Here is an 8,471-nt window from a genome sequence, read left to right on the forward strand (position 1 = left end):
GGATCTGACATTATTTCTGCCATCCAAGCAGTGGCTTACTGCCTGTGGATGCTCCACCATTGCCAAGGTCCCCAGAGTACCTGTCTCCATGCTGGGATAAATGCACCTTTGGCATTTTTCTTCATTGGTTGCTGGACTTGAACTCAGGGTTTGGGTGCTGTCCCTCAGCTCTCCAGCTTAAGGCTAGCACTCTGCCACTTTGAGCTCAAAGCAGCTCCACTTTTCAGCACTCTGCTGGCCAATTAGAGATGACAATCTCACAGGGACCCTCCTCTGCCCGGGCTGGCTTCAAACTGAAGTTTCCTGTTTGAAGATCAATGAGTCTCTACAAATGGCCACTTTATTCCAATTAAAAGCAACAAGGTGGTCAACATAGAAGTAGCTTTTAAGCATGCTCTTACCTGGAACTTATTAAGAGCCAAAGTTACATCTGATAAACTTGCAAGAATCCTCACTCCTTTTTGTGGGCCTGCTTGGAACTGTTACACAAAAACCTATAAGAGAAAACTGAAATAGCAATTAAGCAATTATTTTGGTAATTCTAATTTTTCCTTTTTGTACATTGAGGCAAATGTTAAAAACAATTTTACTTTTAAACTTTATATCCAGAAATACATTCCTAATTTTAAGCCTCTTATTAATCTCTCTTTTAATATTTTATACTTCAGTTTTTAGTTGCATTTTGAAAAATTCCTTGAAATCTCAAGGCTAGGTGTCACTCATTGCCTCTTGGCTGCTTGTTTTAAAACAGATACATATTAAAACTTTTAAATTCAAATGACAACCCTTAATGCAAGAATTACAATCACCATCACTGTACCAAGAAGCTAGACTTAACACCTTTATGACTTTTAAAAACATATCCTAATTGTAGAACATCATTAAAAGCAAGTCACATTACACAAATAAACTTTTTAACCCTCTTTTAAAGGCTTTTTAATTTTAATTTTAACACATCAAAGGGGCAGGTTTAGCAAAACTAATCAGATAATCACATCACTACTTTTTACCATCATGTCTCCAGTGTCTGTCTGCAGGGAAAAGGGACAGGATGAAGATGGGCCAGTTGGCCCTTCCTATAGAACGGGCATACACCCAATCTGACTCTTTAGGGTGAAATGAACAACTGCCTTTGTGCCAGCTTGCCCTCTTGTGCCAGCATGGACTCCCCCCAGGGCCTGTCCCACCATGCATGCATTCTGCCTGTTCACCTCTGACTTCTAAAGACAGGTCTTCTGTTGGCTTCTAAGTTTTTCCCTTTTCTTTTCTCTTGGTTCTTGAATGAAATACACAATTTTAGACAGACTGAACAGGTAAAGTCTTTGACAGTGTTAAACAAACCTTTACATTTAAATTTCTATTACTTACCCCAAATTTTAGCAGAGGGAACGAAATCCCAAACAGGCCAATGCCTTTTGTTAAGCCAGATAACTTGATGACAGCCTTATGCATTCTAAAATACCAGATTTTAAATTACCAGATTTTCTAATTTTTAAGTTAAAGAATCCTTAAAAAGCCTTTTAAAACAATGTGAAAATTCTTTAAAAATTTTTGGTAATGTCCAAACCTCATAACCTTTTGAACTTTAAACTTAAACTCACCCAATTGTTACAACATGTGGACAATTTTTATCTTGAACATGTTCACAAGCACATACAAAACACATTGACACAGATCTTAAAGCACACAAAAATGAAAATCAGTTGTACGTATATTTTCTAAAATTCAGTGGCAAGTAATCTTTTTTTCTTTTTGCCAACTTACTCTTGCAGATGACAAAAATTTAAGACAAAACTTTAACAAAGCACTTTTTCTAGGCCATATTTTTTTTCAAGGCTTGCTTGTTTCGCCAGGTATTTTACCAATTGGCCTTTTTGAATGCCTTCATTTGGAGGAAGGCTAAGTGTGTGTGTGTGTGTGTGGGGGGGGGGGGGTAACACCTGAAACTAAACTGGCCTGATTCTGTGTTTTACCCAATTTTAGACAAGAGCACTTTACAAAATGTTACATTGTCACATTGTCAGGACCAGCTGAAAAGTCCAAACCAGGCACACAATCTTCTATACCCTCCAATCTGGCAGCCTCCACAAGGAGAAAATGCAGCCTGAGGCTTGAAGAGGACCAAACTAGTCCAGCAACCTTCCATGCCCCACAGGAAGGGGGAGATAGCAGGTCTGTGACTGGGCCCAGCCAGAGGCTGGAACTTTTATTCCCCCAGAGATGTTCAAATAAATAGCATAAACACAAAAACCAAGGATCCGCATTTAAAACTGGTACCAATTCTAAAACAGAACAAGACAAAACAACCGAAGTCTGAGTTGGGGACTATTCAGGTCTCAGTGACTGGGGCGACATCTCACCACCATTTATAAGTGGGACTCAAATCCCATCAACCCCCTCTACTCACCTCCAGAGGATTTTTCTTTCAGATTCCTGCAAACGTCCACCCAGGGACCTTCCAAGATGACTGGGAAGAGAATTCCCAGTCATCTTGGAGCAAGGGAAATAAGTCCCTAGTGGCCATTCCCTCAGACTGGCAGATTCTTCCCCGTACTCAGACCGCCCCCCCCCCCCCCCCCCACCTAAGGCCTAAGGCTAAGATCCTGTTAGAGCCACTGGGCACTACAGAATGTGTCTGACCTCCACACTTAAGTCTTGTCCTCTCCTTTTAACCTCTTTAAAATGGTCAGTCAGAAGTGAAAGGGGAGTGGTTTGAGTCTGTCCATCACACAGAAATACAAAGCAACAGACAGACACAAAAGCAAAGCTGACACACAAAAAGACAAACAACAAATTCCCTCGACCTGAGGCAGAAACGGAACCAGAACGCTGGGTCTAGGCCAGTCCACTGGAGCAACCCGCCTGGTTCAATCAGAATTTCCAGAGGTATGGGGGGCTTCCACACCCTCTCAGAAGGGCCAGGAACATCTTCCAGGACCCCTGACTGACGACCCTCCAGCATGTCGGCCTAGGTCTCATGTCAGCCTGAACAGATTTTCAAATTCTCAAATTCTGGGCCCCCCAAAATGAACCACAACCACACAGAAGTGAAAGCAGACAGACACAATTCACTGATCAGGGTCCGACTCTCCGGTTTGGGGGTCCTGGGTCTGGGGGATCCCAGATGAGCCCCCAGATCTTATGCCTAGATAAGGATCCCCGAAGACTACCAAGGAGCCCATATTGATATAAGCACAGGAGAGTCATTTATTACAAGCTCAAGCCTGGACTCACAACCATCACCGATGCAGCGAGTCAGAGTTGAGAGCCATGACCCTTCCTTCAGCAGAGTTTTTATAGGGTTTCAGGGGCATTCTATACACCATAGCATCACATCACTTAGCAAATCATATCACACCATGGGAATTTCAGTGGTGGGAACCGACCAAGGACTGAGGGTTAGCTGGTTCATGGGGCTTGAAATGATTGGCTAAAGCAGATGATCTGATCTGCGACCAAGTGGTCTTTATCTTGCAGGAACTTGTGGAACTTAGCTGTAGTTAGTGGAATTTACTGTAAAGGGCAAGGTTGTTCCTGGAGTTTGGGCTCAAGGGAAGTTGCTGATATAGTTTCTGGAGTTTCAGTTATAGTGCCTTAACCGGATGGAATCTAAGCCTAAAATGGCTATGTTATATTTTGTTTCACAAATTTGCTTCACAATTCCTCTATCTCATTGTATGTTATTGGTTCATTTAGTTGATTTATATCTTCTTGGTTCTGTTTGGGCAATTTTGATTTCTCTAGAAATTCATCCATTTTTTTGCTAGGTTTTCCTTCTTTAGTGAGTATAGATTCTGGAAATAGTTCTTTATGATCATTTGGATGTTTTGAATGCTTGTTGTAATTTTTCCTGTGGCAGCCCTGATTTTATTGATTTTGGTCTCCTCTCTTCTTTTTTGTGTTAATCTTGCAAGAGATCTGTCAATTTTATTAATTTTTTTCACAAAACAGCCCTTTATTTCATTAATTTTATTTGCAGTTTAAAATTTTCTATCTGGTTAGTTTCTGCCCTATCTTGGTTATCTTGCACTGCCTAGTTACTTGTTTACTTTTGATTCAATATTTTCTTGTTTTTCTAACAGTTTTAATTGCATCATAAGATTATTTACTTGAGCTGTTTCTGCTTTCTTAATGAGTGTGTTGAAAGCAATGAACTTGCCTCTCAGGCCTGCTTTTGCTGTTTTGGAAAGGTCCTGTTGTGATATATTTTCTTTTTCTTTGAATTGTAGGAATTTTCTAATTTCTTCTTTAATTTTTTCTGTGAATGAGGTGTTATTCAGTAGTGTGCTGTTCAGCCTCCATTTATTTGAATAATTCTGCAGTAGGCTTTGTTGTTGAGAAATAGTTTGATTCCACTATGGCCAGATAGAATACAAAGGATTATATCATCTTATGGTATTTGCTTAAATTCCTTGTGTGAACTATGATATGGTTTTGTTGGAGAAAGTTCCATGGGCTGCTGAGAAAAATATGTACTGGGTGTTGTTGGGTGGAAAACTGTAGATATCTGTTATGTCCATTTGGTATATGGTGTCATTTAGTTCAGAGGCCTCTTTGCTTATCCTCTGATTGACCTGTCCTTTGGTGAGAGTGGGCCATTAAAGTCTCCCACTGCTATTGCATTTGGGTCTGTCTTGTTGTAAGAACGCTTATCTCTGGGCTGGGAAGGTGGCTCAGTGGTAAAGCGCTTGCCTTGCATGCATGAGGCCCTGGGTTCGATTCCTCAGCACCACATAAGCAAAAAGAAAAAAAGTTGGAAGTGGTGCTGTGGCTCAAGTGGTAGAGTGCTAGCCTTGAGCTGAAGAGCTGAGGGACAGCACCTAGGCCCAGAGTTCAGACCCCACGACCAGACCCCCCCCCCCAAAAAAAGAACTCTTATCTCCAATTAACCACCAAAAATCTTCTATTGAGCTGTGGTTCAACTGATAAAGTGTTAGCCTTGAGCACAAAATCTCAGGGACAAAGCCTAAGTCCCAAGTTCAAACCCCAGGACCAGCACCAAAAAATAAACCAATTAAATTAAAATAACGTGTAATAGGACTACTGATCAAAAGAAAAGTTTGTGAATTTCCCCATTCCTCCCATGAGCCATCCAGATCTGCCTTAGGTAAAGTGCCAGCCACCAGGGCCACAAAGCTCAGGTTTATGACTTCCTTCCAGGGACTCATCTCTGACTCATCTCTGAGCAAGTGAAGGGCCAGCACCTGCTGTCTATGGGGATGTGAAAGGGTGGGAACCAAGCTAGATTCGGGAAACACAGCCATGGATAGGCTCATCAGGCTCTGCCCTGTCCTCCCAGAACTCTCGAAGGTCTGAGTACTTTTTTTAATTCCCAACTTTCGACAGCTTTGTGATTTCCTGGACTGTCCATTTAAAATATATCCAAGTCCCAACTCAGAGATGTCAATTCTGAAGGCTGGGGTAGGACTTGGAAATCTGAATAAATTAAGGAGGAGGGACAGAACAGGATTTTTTTAATTTACCTTTTAAAAAATATTTTATCAGTTGTGGGGCTTGAACTCAGGACTAGGCACTGTCCCTGAGCTCTAGCACTCTACCACTTTGAGCCACAACTCCACTTCCAATTTTCTGGTGGTTAATTGAAGATAAGAGTCTCATGAACTTTCCTGCCCTGGCTGACTTCAAACAGTGGTCCTCAGATCTCAGCCTCCTGAGTAGCTAGATTAGGTGTGGGCCACCAGGGCCTGCCTCTTTATTTACTTTTTGATACTGGAGTTTGAATGCAGGACTTTCCAATTACCAGCAGGTACTCTATCACTTGAGCCATGTTCCTAGTCTCTCTCTTTTTTTTTTTTTTTTTTTTTTTTGCTTTCTTTCAGGGCTGCCTTGGACTTCAGTCTTCCTACCTAGGCCTCCTACGTAGCTCAGATGGCAGGTACACTCTATTACTTGTTGGTTGAAATAAAGCCTCAGTAACTTTTTCCTGACTTTAAACTCCAGAGTAGCTAGGAGGTCTGGTGTGAGTCACCAGACACAGTCATCTTGAAGTTTAGAATAGGCACCTTACAGGAAGGGAGCCAGATCTGCCCTGGGGCATGGCCTATTCACAGAGCCTTCAACTACTCAATCACATGACCTCCTACAGGGTGGAGATGGGAAATAATTAAAACCATCTTCTAGAGACAAGTCACAAAGGACTTGATGGCTGTGACCCAGAGATTATTACAGTTCTCTAGTCTGGGAAGAGTGGGTGGTCCCATGGACTCACAGTGAACTTGGAGATAAATCTGCCTAAGGAGGAAGATACCTGGAACCAGCTGAAGTGTCTCAGGTGCTGGAGGAGGAGCTCCCCACTCCCAAAGGTGTGAATCTAAAGCTGGGTGGAGATCTGAGGGGAGAGGAGGAACAAAGGGATGTGGGAACCCGGGAGTTTGTGATTGGCAACAGGAGATTGACAGTGTGCTTGACCCTGGGGGTTTGTGATTGGCAACAGGAGATTTGACAGTGTGCTTGAAGCATAAGTGATACCAACAGAAAACTGGCTGAGTGTTTTGTGTGTGTGTGTGTGTGTTTTTAAATCCTATGCCTAAATGACATAGTATCATGAGTGTCTGACCGTTCACATTAATTCCTGTCAGAGCGCCTGTATGTGCTTATCTTAGTGAGGAAATTCCTAAATCCCTTACTAAAACTGCTTAGTAGTTAAGCAGTTGACTTTTTGTCTTCTACCCCTTGGAATGTGTCCTTTTGCCTACTTTCCTGTAACCCCCTTAAGTTTTCCCTAGGGTAACTTTAATCTATACTAGTAGAGGTTAAGGAAAGAAGAGTAGCTTCTAAATTTTCTAAATTTTCAGGAGTTAATCTCAGAGGATTACTTGCCAATTAACTCATGTGCTTTCTTTTGGGTGACAATGTTATTTATACCTCCATGGATACTTTTTCATATTTCATTCGTGCCACTCCATTAAATGGAGAAACAACAGGTCTCACGTGTTTAGATAGTTTTAATCACATGGAAATTTCACAACAGTTAAATGCTGATAAGAGACCTAGTTATACCCTTTCATAATTTTCAGCTATTTTTGCAGCAATGGAAAATTCAGCATTACTCTGGTATTCCTTATACCTCCAAGGTCAACCAGTTGTAGAATGTGCTCATCATACCTATAAAATTTATCTAAATAAACAAAAAATGGAGAAGAAGCCAATATCCCCTACAGATCAATTAGCTAAAGTTTTATTTACTCTAATTTTTTTTTTTTTAGATTGTGATCAACATAGTTTGACAGCTGTTGAAAGGCATTTTCAAGCAACCTTGTCCTTCACAGAACATAAACCAGAGGTCTGAAAGACTTTCAAGGGGCCAATTCCTTGAAAGGGCTATTATTATTTGGGTGGGGGGAGGGTATGCTTGTATTCTTTCTTCTATAGGGCCACACTAGCTCCCTGCATGAAGCATCAAGTCATATCATGAGTTGGAAAAATCAGTCTTTCAATCCTTTGCCACAGAAGGAAAAGATGACTTTTAGAGACCCCAAAACATTCCTCTAGAACATTTCCAGCAACAAGAATGGTGCCTGGTGTGACCTAGGGACAACTGATACAACTGAGTCAGGAAGCGGAGAAAGTGCTGAGGAGACTGGGAGCTCCCTGCACATGGAATACTGGTTTTGATCTTATCTCACCATTCTTTCTAACAACTCGACCCAGTCAACTTTCATACTTGGGTTATTATTCCTTACATTTTTTTTCGGACATAGGAAGTATATTGAGAGCATATGCTAGGCCCACTTATATTTCAAGTACTGACATGGCTACAGAGTGAATACTCCATTCCCAATAATGACACCAACTGGGTAGGGCGATCATGGATCCCACCAGCAGGACTCTTACTTACTGGAACTGACTGGTGGGAACTATATAAACCATAGTACTTTTTGTCCTCCTCTCCACTTTTTTGTTTCTCTGCTACAGAAGATGATAGCTGTCCTCAGATTATATCACAAGAGCACTCATGGGAAAGAACTTCACCAAGGAATTATTAACACACACTCATATAGATCTAACAATTCTAACAAGGCTAGTAGCATTAGAACAAGCATTGAATGGTTCCAAGGATGTCAGCATACTCTATTGGAGAGAAAATAACTCCAATGTAATACTGGTTTTGAAACATTATGTGTAACTCCTCTAACTTATAATTCCTCCCAATGTGATTGGGATTCCCTGAAATGACATCTTCATGGTGCTTTCTCTGATTCCCTCCCCCCAGAAAGTGGAAAAGTTACATTCCCTATTGTTAATCACAACTGAATGAGTTACAAAGCCTTACCAACCACTTCTTGAGGAACTGCAAAACAGTCTCCATTGGCTTAACCCCCAACCTCAGTTCTCTAGACTGAATCTCCACATGTGGTAATTATTTGCTTTAGGAATCATTATTCCTTTTTTCCTTTTTATTATTATCTTTAACTTGTGCAAAGGAGTTCCATTTAACAAAGCAGTTTGTG

Source organism: Dipodomys spectabilis, unplaced genomic scaffold, assembly GCF_019054845.1.
Source record: "Dipodomys spectabilis isolate Male_0828 unplaced genomic scaffold, ASM1905484v1 ptg000083l, whole genome shotgun sequence".
NCBI lineage: Eukaryota > Metazoa > Chordata > Mammalia > Rodentia > Heteromyidae > Dipodomys > Dipodomys spectabilis.